Below are 16,623 nucleotides of genomic sequence, written 5' to 3'. Positions count from 1 at the left end.
ACAAGAAGATGGAAAGATATCCCATGCTCTTGGATTGGAAGAATCAACATTGTGAAAATGTCCATACTACCCAAAGTGATATACAAATTCAATGCAATCCCCATCAAAATTCCAATGACAGTTTTTTCAGAAATGGAAAAAACTATCCAGACATTTATATGGAATAACAAAAGACCACACATAGCCAAAGCAATGCTGAGCAAAAAAAATAAAGCTGGAGGCATAACACTACCTGACTTTAAACTATACTACAAACTGTAATAACAAAAACAGCATGGTACTGGCATAAAAACGACACACTGATCAATGGAATAGAATAGAGAATCCAGAAATCAACCCACACACCTACAGCCATCTGACCTTTGACAAAGGCACCAAGCCTATACACTGGGGAAGAGACTGCCTCTTCAGCAAATAGTGCTGGGATAACTGGATATCAATGTGCAAGAGAATGAAACTAGACCCATACCTCTCACCATATACTAAAATCAACTCAAAATGGATTAAAGAATTAAATATACACCCTGAAATAATAAAACTTCTTAAAGAAAACATAGGAGAAACACTTCAGGAAGTAGGACTGGACACAGACTTCATGAATACAACCCCAAAAGCACAGGCAACAAAAGGAAAAATAAACAAATGGGATTATATCAAACTAAAAAGCTTCTGCTCTTCACAGCAAAAGAAACAATTAACAGAGTTAAAAGACAACCAACAGAGTGGGTGAAAATATTTGCAAAATATACATCTGACAAAGGATTAATATCCAGAATATACAAGGAACTGAAACTTTACAAGAAAAAAACAAGCAACCCAATTAAAAATGGGCAAAAGAGCTAAACAGGCATTTCTCAAAGGAAGATATTTGAATGGCCAACAGACATATGAAAAAATGCTCAACATCACTCAGCATTCGGGAAATGCAAATCAAAACCACACTGAGATACCATCTCACCCCCAGTTAGGAGATACCATCTCACCCCAGTTAGGATGGCCAATATCCAAAAGACTGTGAACGATAAATGCTGGCGAGGTTGCAGAGAAAAAGGAACTCTCATACATTGTTGGTGGGACTACAAAATGGTACAGCCTCTATGGAAAATGGTATGGAGGTTCCTCAAACAATTGCAGATAGATCCACCATATGACCCAGCTATCCCACTGCTGGGAATATACCCAGAGGAATGGAAATCATCAAGTTGAAGGGATACCTGTTCCCCAATGTTCATCACAGCACTCTTTACAATAGCTAAGAGTTGAAACCAGCCCAAATGTCCATTATCAGATGAGTGGATACGGAAAATGTGGTATATCTACACAATGGAATACCACTCTGCTATAAAAAAAAAAAAAAACCCCCTTTTTAAAAAAAAAAAAAAACCCCCTTTTTAAAAAAAAAAAAAAACCCCCTTTTTAAAAAAAAAAAAAAAGAATGAAATACTGCCATTTGCAATGACATGGATGGACCTAGAGAGAATTATATTAAGTGAAACAAGTCAGGCACAGAAAGGGAAATATTACATGTTCTCACTTATTTATGGGAGGTAAAAATAAATAAATAAACACACAAACAAATGGGGTGGGGGGGAGGAAGACATAACAATTACAATTCCTTGAAGTTGATACACAAGCAAACAGAAAGGACATTGTTGCAAAGGAGGGGGGAGAGGGAAGAGGGAGGGAGGTTTCGGTAATTGGCCACAATAATCAACTACATTGTATATTGACAAAATAAAATAAAATTTGGACAAAAAAAAAAGAGAGAGAGAGAGAGACTGAAAGTCTCCTTGGAGATGAAATGGAAAGAATCCTGAATTCTCATGTAAATAAATCTTTCAGAGGAAAGATAAGACCATCCTCTCCAGCTTTACAACCTAGGGATGGTACCGGTGGCCCTAAGCTTTCAGCTCCTCTTGAACTGTAAACACATGCCTCACTAGGTAAATTTCTCTGGGACTCTTTCACTAAGTAATTATTACCTTTTAGGGCTTGTTAAAACCAAGCTTCAGTAACATTTGTTGAGAAAGTCCTAGATGTGCAGAAACATAAAAATATTTTCTCTACAGCCCCACACCATTTTACACTCCAAGTTTGCTAGTATCCATCAGAGACCTAATTGCAAGCATCAGAAACTTAACTCTGACTAATCTAAGCTGAAGAGAAGTCACTAGAAAGCCTAGACAGCCACACACGGAAACCAGGCAAGCCCAAGGGAATCTGGACAACAGGTAAAGTTACAACTAGGACCACTCCACAGCAAGTGCCTGATAGGACAGATGATGAATGCCAGACACCACAGACACCCAGCTGTTATCAGCTGATAGCTACTGACAGAAACACTGGATGCCACAGCAGAACTTCTACTACTGCTACTGCCACCACAGGAATGGATTAGAGAATCCATTGGTTTTTAGTTTAAACTCTGGGGCTGGAACATCTGATTTCTTGAGGCTAGGACACGTGCTTCTACCTATGTGCAAAGGAGGTCAGGAAAGTGAGTCTGTCTTTTTAGTTGCTATATTGAGAAGTTGGCTCTGATGATAGCTAAGATTTAAACTATGGAGAGTTGCCCCCAAAAAGAAAGAATTCAGATGCAGGGCAGCCACAAAAATAACAAATGTCTAACATTTTGCCACTCTACCTATATTTCTTATCTCAGTCTTTATCTACATCCATCCAAATGCATAATACAAAAATCATAGTATCATTTTTGAATTGTCAACCCCTACATACAATAGGTCTCAAAGTTCCATTTTTTCCTCTACTGCCAAAAAGCGTTTCTTGTATCTACCCTTTTATCTCTGTCCCCATTACTATGACCAAAATTGGGCCTTCATCATCTATTCCCTGGATCATTGCTATAGTATCCTACTTGATTCCCCTGAGCCATGCAATTAATCTTCCACACTGCTATCACACAGATGTCTTTCTAATGTTTGATCATATCGTTCCCCTACTTAAAGTCTGGCAATGATGATCTTCATCACATTCCGAACAGAGATCAGATTATTGGAGTGGCATATGTATTAGTCCATTTCTGTTGCTTATACTAAATACCTGGAACTGGGTGATTTGTAAGAAAACAAAATTTATTGCTTACAGTTTCAGAGACTGGAATTCCAAAGTCCAGGGAACACATCTAGTGAAGGCTTGGTGGTGACTTCTGTGATGTCAGGGTATCTCATTGCAAATATGATGGAGCAGAGAGAGCAACAGTTCCTCACGCACTCTGCTTTTAAAGCCCTCAGAACCTTGCACTAACCACCATTATTAATCCATTCACTACGAGACATGGTCCTACAACCTAATCACCTCTTCAAGGCCACACCTTTCAATTCCATAATAGGATTTCCCACCCTCAACAATTACAGAGGGAATTAAGGTTCAATGAGGTTGGGGAGCATCCAAACTATAGCAGCATACAATACCATTTTGATCTTCTCATTTTCAGCTTCATCTTCTGTCAATATTCTACTATAGGAACCTTCGCTCCAATATTGAAAAAATACTTTTCTCCAAATGCATATTTTCTCACATTTCACGTGTGTGCATGTGCAGATGCCTCTTCCTGGAATATCCTTCTGACCTCATTTACCTGGTCAATTTCCTACTTTTTCTTCAAGACTCGGCTCATACAACCCCCTAGATGAATTAGTGGCCCACCCACTGTGATCTTCTAGCCTATTCTACATAGATATATTATAGCTTAATCATTAAGTGTTACGTTATTTCACTGTCTCCCTCACTAAGTGATTTCTTTGAGGTGGAATCTTGCTATTTATATCCTCATTGCCACAGGTATTCAATAAATAGCTGGTGATAAAATAAAAAGCATCACTAAAGGCAGAAAAGGAAAGAATTCCACTGGACAGATGAAACTGAGATCTAAGAAGATGAGTTGTCCAGAGGTACACAACTAATTATGGCAGAACTGTCACTGAACACAAATGCAGCTGCCTGCCCCAAGCAATAACCCTGGCTTGGCTCACTAAAATCTGTTACAGAACCCAGGGCATTCAGCTCCTGGCTTAGGCTCACCAAAATCTTGTTACCAAACCCAAGTCTGGCTGCCTGTCCCATACAAAAACAAATGACTCGAAAATCATATATGAGTGGTATAGGAAGTCAGCTTTTATTCAGGAACACCAGTGACCGGAGGAGAGATGTCAGGCTAACCCCTCTCTCTGGTAAACCTGAAGGAGAATAGCCAGACTAAAACCATCTCAAAGATTCAGGTTTACCAAGGGATTTTTAAAGAAGCCTTGAGGGAATAGAATGTGGGAAGTGAAAAGCAGGAGGAAGGGGGATGTGTAATGGGCCAGGTGCAAATTCTCATCAAGGCTTAGTCTAGCTTCTGTTCTCATCTTTGACATTGTTTTAGGGTCCTGCAGGATTTTGATTTGCCTTAGGGTGTAATCAACATAACTTTATTGATGTCTTCCTTAATTTCTCAGGGTCTGGATAGTATGTGTCTTGTGGCAAGTTTGCAACTCCAGGCTGACTGAAAAACAACTTTGCATTTATGTAAATAATGTCATCTTTCCCCATAACCAAGGTTCAAAATATCTAATAACCATGGGAAAAGAGGGAACTCAGAGAAATGCCTCTTAAGAAAAAAAAAAAAAAAAAAAAAAAAAACAAAAAACCCAGGGAAAAAGGGGAACCCAAAAAAAAGCCCTTTAAAAAAAAAAAAAAACAAAAAACCCAGGGAAAAAGGGGAACCCAAAAAAAAGCCCTTTAAAAAAAAAAAAAAACAAAAAACCCAGGGAAAAAGGGGAACCCAAAAAAAAGCCCTTTAAAAAAAAAAAAAAAAAAAAAAAAACTGCATCCCCCTTTTTTTTTCTAATGCCCATGCAATTTTAGGTCCCAAAAAACCATCAATGCTGCTCACTCCAACAGAACTAAATTACAATTCTTAATACCTAACTCACTACCCTCTCCTTTTTACTACAAACCCTCTTTTACAAGGCATTACATCTAATAAAAATCTCGCTGCAAATTTTATTCTGGAAATTTGTTCCCAAGTACAGTAGGGACACATGCAATTTTAAGTAGAGAATATTCAGTAGTATTGCCTCAGTAACAACTCATTGACAGAAGGCTGTTCAGCATCTCAGGAAAATTTGCCCAGGTTTTATCAATTTATACACATAGGAACTCTTTCTACTACAAAGTATTTAAAAGTCCGGCCAGCTGCCAAAAAAAAAAAAAAAACACGTGAAAGTCAAAATCTTGGGGACTGGCCAGTTAGCTCAGTTGGTTAGAGTGCCACACTGTGCTGCTAACACCAAGGGTTTGACCCCAAGGTCTAGGGTTTGACTCCGAGCCAGCCAACCATGAAAAAAGAAAAAAAGTCAATGTCTTATAACATAGTCAACTGATCTGCCTCAGTAATGTTTAAGATGATGGTACTTAGTTATATGAAGGCAAAAATCTGGGTTTAAAGGGAGCAGGAAATGTTTTGAAACACTGACATGTCAATAATATGGAATGGCTTTGTGCTATTCCCTTTATTAATCAAATCAGATGACTGTCTTTGTCCCTGCCATTGCTTAGATTCTGTAATTGCAGTAATTGCTCAATAAAAGTAACAGTCAACTGACAGGCAGCCATGAATGCATGCATGACCCAAAACAAAGTTATCCAACTCTGCAGGTAAGGCTATAATTATGAGACTAGAGTTTCAATACTATGGCTCTGAGTATTTCCAAATCACTACGTCCTGGTGTTTTATAGACTCAGGTTAACAAATTATCACACATACACAGACTTTGGTAATAATAGATGATAATTTTTTTTATCTTTGACATTGCATCCTTTGTTACATTTTCTACATCAGGAAGGCTCAGAAGGTTGTTATTAGAATAATGACACAACACATTTAGTCCTAAGATGAAAAAGGTACTTTAAATAAAGAAAATTTCTATTTAATAACTATTACTATCTCCCAGATACAGTAAAATTGGCAGAAAAACATTATACAAGATGACAACATATATATTATAATAGAACCATATATTTATAAATTTTCACATCAACATTGTTTTTTTTTTAATTTTGTTTGTTTGTTTTTGGTGGCTGGTGAGTAAGGGGATAGAACTCTTGACCTTGGTGTTATTAGCACCATACTCTACTGAGTGAGGTAACCAGACAGCTCCTAATTCTTTTTTTAAAAGTCTGTAAGAGTAATACCACTGTAGGGGAGAAAAAGTAATATCTTTTCCTCACTCATAACAAGGTTCATGGCTGGCACCCCAGTAACAAAAGACAAATAACAAAAGAACTCCTTTAACAAAAGAAAAGCATAGCACATTTATTCAATATAAGTTTTATGTGACACAAGAGCCTTCAGAAATGAAGACCCAAAGACACAGGGAAAATCTGTATTTTTATGGACAATCATGCAGAAGTATGATTAAAAGACAAAAAGGTATGATCTAATGGTAATAAACTGGGAGGCACTTAGCAAGACCTGTTTTTTTGTTTGTTTGTTTGTTTTTTTAAAGATGACCAGTAAGAGGATCTCAACCCTTAGCTTGGTGTTGTCAGCACCAAGCTCAGCCAGTGAGCGAACCAGCAATCCCTATATAGGATCCGAACCTGTGGCCTTGGTGTTATTAGCACCGCACTCTCCCAAGTGAGCCATGGCTGGCCCAAGACTTGTTTGTTTTGATTCTTCTTGGCCTCCAGGTACAGGACAGAACTCCTCTAGAATGAAAGTCTTCTGACCTACTTTCAGGGGAAGTAGGTCAGAGAATTTTTATATGGTCTTGTCGGGATTCAGAAAACAAGACCCCCGGGCCGGCCTGTGGCTCACTCGGGAGAGTGCGGTGCTGATAACACCAAGGCCACGGGTTCGGATCCCATATAGGGATGGCCGGTTTGCTCACTGGGTGAGCGGGCTGTTGACAACACCAAGTCAAGGGTTAAGATCCCCTTACCGGTCATCTTTTTAGGAAAAAAAAAAAGAAAAAGAAAAAAAAACAAGACCCCAAATTATGACACTTTTGTATGCTGGTTGGGGAAAAGCGGGGGAAACGGGATGCAAGCAGAGATTTTTTTTCTGAGGTCCCCTTATCTGCCTAAAGACATACCACAGGAAAGGAAACTAAAGTCAGTCACACCTAGCCCAGAAAGGCTTTTGCCTCAGGCTACCACTTATTCTTCTGAAGGCTACTACCTGTGAGATTTTATCTTGCATAACAACACAACCTTTGTTCACCATGCATTTCTTCCCCTCACCCTCCTACAACCTGTTGCCACCTACCCCCAGAAGCTCCAGCCCCTATTTCTTGCTCAGCTCAGGATATTATAAAAACTTTAATCATCTGACCCTTCCTTGAGTCTTATATTTTCTGAGAGAGACTCTGTTGCGCTACAACTAAGGCTATGGCTAATGTCTGGAATCCTGTGGGCATCGCCAATTGTAGCACTCTTAATCCTGTTCATGACGCCAATTATAAAGCTAGGTGACCACACTAGTTGTTGGGCTCTTTTACCTGCCGGTAATCCTGCCAGCCAGTAATCCTGCCAACCGGACTGATTGTTGAGCTAGGGCTGGGTCTGGAGCTCACAGACCCCTGCTGAAGCCCATTCACAGACTGGGTCACAAACCCTTCACATGCCAGGCTGGGTCTCCAGACCCCTCATATACCAGGGTGGGTCACCAGACCCCTCACACACAGATCTATGAGCTAGGTAACTGGCCAAAAGGTCCTTGGAGCCAAAGGTTGGAAAGCATGGCCGCACATGGCAGATGCCTGAGGCAGACGCCTGACTGCCCACTTCACTAAAACTCCTCTCTCCCAAGAACACAAGAATAGCAACAAAACTAAAAAGATACATTGGCACACATGCATGCTAACTCCACCCCCACCAACAATTTGCTTACAAAGGATGTGCTAAACCACACCCAAGGGGACCCAAGGTGAGGGCCCTGACCAAACTATTCTATTTTCCCAACAGACTCCCATGCATATGCATGTAATAAATTTGTTTGCCTTTTCTCCTGTTAATCTGTCTACTGTCAGTTTATTTCAGAGGATCAAATTATCAAAACTTCAGAGAGTAGAAGTAAGGTTTTAAACTCTCATAACCTACTTCAGAGGAGAAAGGTGAAAGAAGTTGTGACCTTCCTGCTTCAATTTTCTCAGTTCTCTTCAGCTTAAAATACCCAATATGCCAATGTGCAATGTTTTGGGGTATCATGTACAGAACCCCAACACCAAAAAACTGACAATGGTGTCACCTCTGAGGAGGAACATTATACTGAGTGAAGAAAAGTTAAGGCCACAGGCAGCTATTTATGCTTTACTTATCTCTATATTTTTTTGTTCTTTTTTTTTTTTTTTTTTTTAAAGATGACCAGCAAGGAGATCTCAACCCTTGACTTGTTGTTGTCAGCAGCACACTCTCCCAAGTGAGCTAACCGGCCATCCCTATTCACGGATCCGAACCCGTGGCCTTGGTGTTATCATCACTACACTTTCCCGAGTGAGCCATGGGCCAGCCCTTCATCTCTGTACTTTTATACTTTATCTATCTCTGTATTTTTTTAAATACCAAGTCCTACTATTAATCTTGCCTTTTAAAAATAAAAACAATCTTTCGAAGTTGTAGAGCAGGAGCTGATCCAGGCTAGATATGATTTTCCACACCCTTAATAATTATATTACTATGAATCAATTATATTATAAGCATGTTTATATGAAACAGTTTAGAGGTAATTTTAATAAGTATCTGGTATTTTACTATATAGTTGTAGTGATACTTAATTTGTGTCTTTTACTTTGTTTCCAACTATTTAAAACAACTTTTAAAACCCTTTTATTATGGAGTTTTCCAAACATATACAAAAGTAGAGGGACTATATATGAGGAATCCTCAAGTATTCATAAACCAGATTCATGATTATAAATTAATGGCCAAACTCATTTGCCTAAAATGAAAAATTTACTTTCTCTACTTATATAACTTCTTTGCAATCATCTTTTTCTGAAGATAAAGAAGAGGCTTTATGAATATCTGGATTTTGATTAATTCACCATCCTGAAAACTTTAGTTGCCCTTTAATGCCCTCTTACATTATTAACAGTGTTATTTATCAGAGTTCCACAACTATGTATGAAAAAGTTACTTAAAAGTCTAAATCCCCCAAGATTTTCTCTGTCCCTGTAACAATTCAGAAGTACAAAATTGAAAGTTATGTATATAAAGCTATCGGTGTGCATTAACAGATAGTTAAAGAGTTGGGTAGGGGCCGGCCCCGTGGCGCACTGGATAAGTGTGCCGCTTGGGAAGCGCGGCGGCGCTCCCACCCGAGGGTTCGGATCCCACATACAGACCGGTTCCCGCTCACTGGCTGAGCGAGGCGCGGGAGCAACACCGAGGGTTGCAATCCCGTTGCCGGTCCCCGGTCCGGTACGGGGGCAACACTGAGGGTTGCGATCCGTTGCCGGACATGGAAAAAGACAAAAAAAAATAAAAATAAAAAAATAAAGAGTTGGGTAAAACAGAGGGGATCAGAAAGAAACTTTGGAAAAACAATCCACACAACATTTTCTTTCAAGCCATAGTCTTTGGTTTTAAACATCTTTTGATGCTTAAATGAAAATAAACGCAGGTACTTAGCAACTTAAAATAGTGTTCTAGTCCAATGTGTGGCAGAAAAGAACTCAGAGGCCAGGGCCATGAGCCAGGCTGGAGAGCAAGATGAATGGAGTGTGAACAGATCAGAGAAGACAACACCAACTATATTTCAGCACAGTGGTGATTCAGAACCATGGACAGTGATTCATGTACACTTACCTTTCTTAAAACCCCCATTATGCATAGTTTGCTCATACAGAGTCTGTTACTGTGTATCAGGAGTGGCTGGAGCAAAGGCACATCAAGGTTCAGAGGCCAATCTAGCCTCCACAGAAATCAGGCAGTGACATGATAAAGGTTGTAAAATCCAAAGACAGATATCCAGGGGTCACATTTAGGGAAAGGAAAAGCCAAATCTGAAGACAAAAGGAAGGCCTGGGGTACAAGCTAAGTCTGAATTAAATAGAAAAGGGAAGCCATTTGGACTTGAGGAGTAGAAACAGCACTTTCAAGGGAAGAAGCAGGCAAGCAAGTCCACACAGCAACCAGTGTAAGGCCTTCCTGCCTTTTGATCTGAATTCAATTCAATTTAAATTGATTCAAATACACAAGCACTCAGTGCATGCCAATAATAGTGAGATCATGGTTTTAAGCAGTAATCCTGATATGGACAGATAAGAGCTAACAGATTTACAGTGCTCACAGGCATGGACAGGATTGAACAGATGCTATTGATTACACCTGTGGCCTAGGTCCTCTGACGCTCTCATAGTCCTGACATTCGGAAGCAGATATCTTAATTCACTACCATTTTTTGCAATAACCCAGAGAAGATAAAGAAAACAGAATAAAAGAAGAGTGAGGTAGTTGAGAAAAAGAAAATTGATGAGTACTGACATGATTATTCTCACTCACATCTTAAGTATTTCACTTTAGCAATTTTTTAACCTCTCAAGACAAAAAAATAACTTTATATGAGCCTGCTTTATGGAGAAAACTACAAGCATGTGTGTATGTGTGTGTACATATGCATATAAGTTAAGAACTTTTTTTTTTTTAAAGATGACTGGTAAGGGGACCTTAACCCTTGACTTGGTGTTGTCAGCATCACACTCTCCCAAGTGAGCGAACCGGCCATCCCTATATAGGGATCCGAACCTTTGGCCTTGGTGTTATCAGCACCGCACTCTCCTGTGTGAGCCACGGGCCGGCCCTTAAGTTAAGAACTTTTGTCTTGATTTTATCCTAAATGAATAAAGGGGCGTCAACACAGTTGGGAGAAATGGACAAGTAAGCATAGTACATAGAGAAGTTTTTTTCCATTCAAAAAGAAAATTTTACTTAGGGCAAGAAGAGAATCTTCATACTCTCCTTTTAAATATGTTAAATAAAGAACAGTCTCTTTATGAGAAACAAATAAAGAGCACACTGGGTAAGATTCTTAACAGAGGCTCCTTTCTCAGAGATTGACAATGATGCCAACCTAGTGGGAAGAAACTGTAAATAGAAGTTCAAAAGTTTGGCAAATAAGCAAGCAGAAGTAGCAGAGCACCATATACTCACTTCATTTTGCTGCAACACTGGAATAATTAGGGATGCAAATGTTATCTGGCACTAGCATAAGTCTCCTCATCAACCTCTATGATGAATTTGGTATGACATAACTGACTATGTGGATGTCTTCAAACTTCTTTAATGTTCCATGTGTACTTTTTCCAAATTTGTATTTTGTTGGTTATAGGATACCTTCCTACACAAGGGACTCATTCTCTGGTCAGAAATATACAGAAAACTATATTCTGCTAAACCCACATTCGGATGTTGCCTAATGTCTAGGAATAATAAGGGCCAAGCCTGGGCCACAGTGATTTTTCTTTTTCCTCCTTCTTTTTTTGGGGGGCGGAGGACTGGCTGGTTTGGGGATTTATTTTTTATTTTATTATTATTTTTTATTTATTTATTTTTGTGCTTTTTGTGACCGGTAAGGGGATCGCAACCCTTGGCTTGGTGTAGCCTGCACTGCGCTCAGCCAGTGAGCACACCAGCCATCCCTATATAGGACTGAACCTGCGGCGGGAGCACTGCTGCACTCCCAGTGCCACACTCTCCCGAGTGTACCATGGGGTCGGCCCTGGTTTGGGGATTTAAACCCTTCACCTCGGTGTTTTAACATCACACTGTAACCAACTGAGCTAACTGGCCAGCCCACCACAGTGATATTTTTTCTACAGATGTTATGATTAGGGGCTTTGAGTCAACTCCTAGAATAGGGGTCAGCAAACTTTTCTTGTAAAGGGACAGATAAAAATATTTTAGGTTTTGTGCGCTACATTTTCTTCTCTGTCACATATTATCCTTTTTCAAAAAAATTTTTTTTTTTTTTAAAAGATGACCAGTAAGGGGATCTCAACCCTTGGCTTGGTGTTGTCAGCACCACGCTCAGCCAGTGAGCAAACCGGCCATCCCTATATGGGATCTGAACCCATGGCCTTGGTGTTATCAGCACCGCACTCTACTAAGTGAGCCACGGGCCGGCCCTCAAAAAAATTTTTAACAAAAATTTTAAAATGTATAAAATATTCTTAGTTTGCAGTCTGTCTGAAAACAGACCACAATCCAGATCTGGCTCACAGGATATAGTTTTCCAATTCCTGCAAGGAAAAAGGTTAGAGAAAGAATAGAGTTGCTTGGACCAAAGAAAGTATTGGGGTGAGGGCACGTCACTAAATCCAGGAATTATAAATAACTTTCCAAAGAAGATGTGATACTACTTTTCACCAAGCAATCATATGATCATGCCATCCATATTTTGGTTTCTTTGACAACTAAGATTATTTTGTCCCTTGGAAAAGGATACAATTTGTCCATTCCATATGAGCAATGGTGTTTGTAATAGTAAACTGATAAGAAAGAGTACTGACAAATTCACATGGAGTATTCACTACCCCCCTTGATTTTCCTTCTCACATCAGAGCTGTTTAAGCAACAATCCAAGAGAAGAAAACTTTCCTTCTAGGGCCAGCCTTTAGCTCACTTGGGAGAGTGTGGTGTTGATAACACCAAGGCCACGGGTTTGGATCCCTATATGGGGATGGCTGGTTGGCTCACTTGGGAGAGCGTAGTGCTGACAACACCGAGTCAAGGGTTAAGATCCTCTTACCAGTCATCTTTTATTAAAAAAAGAAAAAAGAAAACTGTCCTTCTACATCACATGGGGAAAATATGTATGTGTATATGTATACATGTGTATTTATATATAAGAAATATACAAAATATATGTGTGTTTACATATGTAATAATGCTATATAAAATACATATAAATAAATATATAAACATATCTTTATATATTTCTTCTCGTTCACAACTCCTACTTTTGCAGAACACAGTTTTAATATATAATTTCAAAAGATAAACATGGGTGCTAATATAGAATAATGAATGAGTAGGAATGGTCATTGTACCACCATCTAGGTACACCCACATAAGATACTGAACATACCCAACAATGTAGCAAAGAGGTCTCCGCTGTCACTTTACAGAGCACTATTCATGTCTGGAGGAAAGAAGTCTCTTCATTTGCCTGACAACCATCACCAAGGTACACCTTACCATTTCCCTGTAATCAATCAGCCACTCCTCCTGGGGAAAGAAGTTTTTCATGAAATGTATGTATTTAGATAATAAAACTTATTGTCAATGAGAACACTGCCTGCTACAAATGGATCTCCTATGTGCTAATTACCTTACAAAACACAGAAGCTGTTGAGAGATTAGGGTTAATAACTTGGAAGGATGAACAAATAGGTCAGCTAGAGTTGAGTGAACTGATTTGTCTAATATTAGAAGTGAGTCCTATAATACCCCTGCCTGAACTAAATCATTCAATTGCTTCTGCAGCTTTAGAATTTCAATTGTGTTTTAAACCTTCAGAGTTTTTAATTTTCATATATTTGCAAGTCTTCTGCCTCTGGAGAGAGTTACGAGAGTTGTAAAATCACACTTTCTCACAAAACTGCATTCCTAGAGGTTTATGTTTGTCCAAAAAATTCTCTACTATCCAATAGGGATTTCATGATTTCCCTAATACTCATTGTAGAAAGGCTCTGAATGTGAAAATCCTCATCAACTTCATAAACTGCTGTCAAGAACAAACACCAAAATGTAATATAACAATGTTCCACCAAAAAGAGAAGGCGGATTAATGAGAAATTGGTTAATGAATACAAAGAATGATTATGTATTATAATGATGAATAAGCTAACTATCCTAATATGACCATCACATATTGCCCACGAATACTGATAGGCAACTTTGTACCCCACAAATACATATAACCAAATATGTCTCAATAAAAAAAATGTCCCTCCATAACATCTATCAAGAGATTGGATTTTGTGGTTTGAGCAGATAATATAGGGTGATAAGTTAAGCAGCTAAGACAAAGGGTTTGCTGATCTAGGAGCCAAGGGACACAGATTCTCAGTTCATTTTTGCCTTAAGGGGCCGTGTGGAGTTAAGACATTTAACTCCTCAGGGCCTCATGTTTCTCCTTTTACAAAATTGATTTCATCTGCTAGTATCCATACCTCAGATAACACTAAAGTTATCTCAAAGAAGGAAAAGGAGAGAGTTCTTAATTTTGCATTCTCCCTGCCTTTCCAATGCACCCTTCTCAATCTTCATCTGAGACCCACAAAAATAAAAACACTAGGTTCAGTGAGAAAGAACATGAACTATGGGCTGGCCCGGTGGCGCACTGCTACAGTGCGCCACTTGGGAAGCGCGTCAGCGCTCCCGCCAAGGGTTCGGATCCCACATACAGACCGGCCGCTCAATGGCTGAGCGAGGTGCGGGAGCAACACCGAGGGTTGCGATCCCGTTGCTGGTCCCGGTCCGGCGGTACGGGCGCGACACTGAGGGTTGCGATCCATTGCCGGTCACGAAAAAAGACAAAAAGGAAAAAATAAAATAAAATAAAATAAAAATGAGAAAGAACATGAACTAAACACATCAGGATATTATTTAAGCAAATAGTTTAATAGAATTTATTTATTTATTTATTTATTTATTTATTTATTTTTCCTTTTTGTCTCTTTTTTACTGACCAGTAACGGGATCGCAACCCTTGGTGTCACGCCCGCACCGCGCTCAGCCAGTGAGCGGGAACCGGTCTCCACATGGGATCCGAACCCTCGGCGGGAGCGCCGCCACGCTCCCAAGTGGCGCACTCTCCAGTGCGCCACCGGGCCAGCCCAGTTTAATAGAATTTAAAATTTCTCTATAATTAATTTTATATTTTATCATTGGCCAAGTAAAAAAAAGGAAGCTAAAATATTGGGCAATATGATTTGATCTAACACTTGTTTTAATTTCCTTAGGCAACCAAATACCATCTCTATTTGTGCTGCCCAGACATCATATCTCTGTGATAAGAATTAGGTCAAAGAGAGTTTTAATAAGACCAATTTTTACCGCCAAGGGAAAAAAATGGAAGATTACCTGCATAATCTTGCTTGGATATAGCGGGACCTTTCCCTATTAAGTCAAAACTAGCATTTTGACATGTTTGGATCTGCTTTTTAGTTTGATTTTCTTCTTTTACTTTTGCTTTTTCCCCTGACATCTCCTCCACACATGCACACTCCCCTCAGTCATGCACCCGAGGCAAAACTGGAGAACATAATATATTGTATATCTTAGATACTTATTCCCAGCTCCATTAGTTTGTATTAGAACTCTCTGGAAAGAGAGGTTACAAAAATAAATCTAAGGAACACTTCACATGGCACTCTAGGAGCCAAGGGGACACAGCTTGATATAAGTGAGGAAGAGAGGCATTCTCCACATGTTTTCTCATGGCGGGGTGTGACTTGACATCACCAACAATAGCTTCAGAAAATGCATAGCTGCTTCAGCATCTCTGTATTTGGCAGCTCTGAAGGCAAGGAAAGATAGCACCACCAATAGATTCAATATTATATCAGATATGGGCAGCAAAGGAGGGCACCACCTTCAGGGGCTTCTTTTCTCAGGCAGAGTATTAACCAGGTGACCAGAATTCCAGAGCATGAGAGGGCTTTGTAAGTTGATTTGGAATATGCCCCAGGAATTTAGAAGGAGCCTGGAGGTCCTGTGATAGCAGGTGGAGGCAGGAATGTTGAAATTTGGTGAATCATTTAATTGTACCCATAGGCTGGTAAAGACTGAGGAATTCAGCTTATGTGGATTTTCTGGTAACATCACACTTGAAATATTCTGCCCATGGTGTTTATAGACCACAAAAATGCATAAATTTCATCTTCCATACTATGTGCCAGATTTGGGGGCAGAAATAGAGATACCATATTCATATGTTATAATCAGAGAGGTGTTGGGAAGAACCCTCCCTAAAAGAAAAGTCATTTCCCTTGATTGCTGAAATTCCACAATAATGTATTCCTTTTTGAGACCAGATCTGTTTCTTTACCACATGAAAAGGTAATGGAAAGTTCATTGAAGGGGTAGTGAAAAAGTCAAAATGAGAGGAACCAATGAGGGAAATGTCTCATGCCTCACAACACTGACGAGCACTATTCCTCTGGTTGGGGGCAGGAAGAAATGGGGTGGGGGGAGGGGTCCTTCCGTCACACTGGGGACAGGGAACTGGAGCAGAAATGGAAGAGGCCCTTTCCTCCTGCATTTGCCTATTTCTCTGATGTAAATATTCCCACCATGACCTATTTTAAGCTACCAGCATGATGTCAGTGAATGTGGAGTTTGGAAGAGACACAAAGTGGCACACTGTTAGTATTGCCACCAAACAGATACATGTAAATAACCTTAAGAACACAGATAACAATAAAATGCAGTAAAATAATTAGGCAGTGAGTTCTGAGTATTTGATACCTTTGTGTGTATATGTGTATGTTTATAATAGCCAATTTTACTAAATCACCACTATGGATCAGAGTTTTTGTTTTTGTTTTTGTATTTTTTTAAATTGAGTTATAGGGCCGAGCCCGTGGCGCACTCAGGAGAGTGCGGCGCTGGGAG

At 39.5% G+C, this 16,623-nt stretch overlaps 1 pseudogene; it reads right to left on the bottom strand.

Annotated features, from left to right (window-relative positions):
* The window catches only part of LOC103587830, a 23,990-nt pseudogene extending 8,776 nt beyond the window's left edge, over positions 1-15,214 (bottom strand).
* Between the last annotated feature and the right edge of the window lie 1,409 nt (positions 15,215-16,623).

The sequence above is a fragment of the Galeopterus variegatus genome, unplaced genomic scaffold (assembly GCF_000696425.1).
Source record: "Galeopterus variegatus unplaced genomic scaffold, G_variegatus-3.0.2 Scaffold491, whole genome shotgun sequence".
NCBI classification, from domain to species: Eukaryota; Metazoa; Chordata; class Mammalia; order Dermoptera; family Cynocephalidae; genus Galeopterus; species Galeopterus variegatus.
This window is presented reverse-complemented; position numbering and strand designations above follow the sequence as displayed.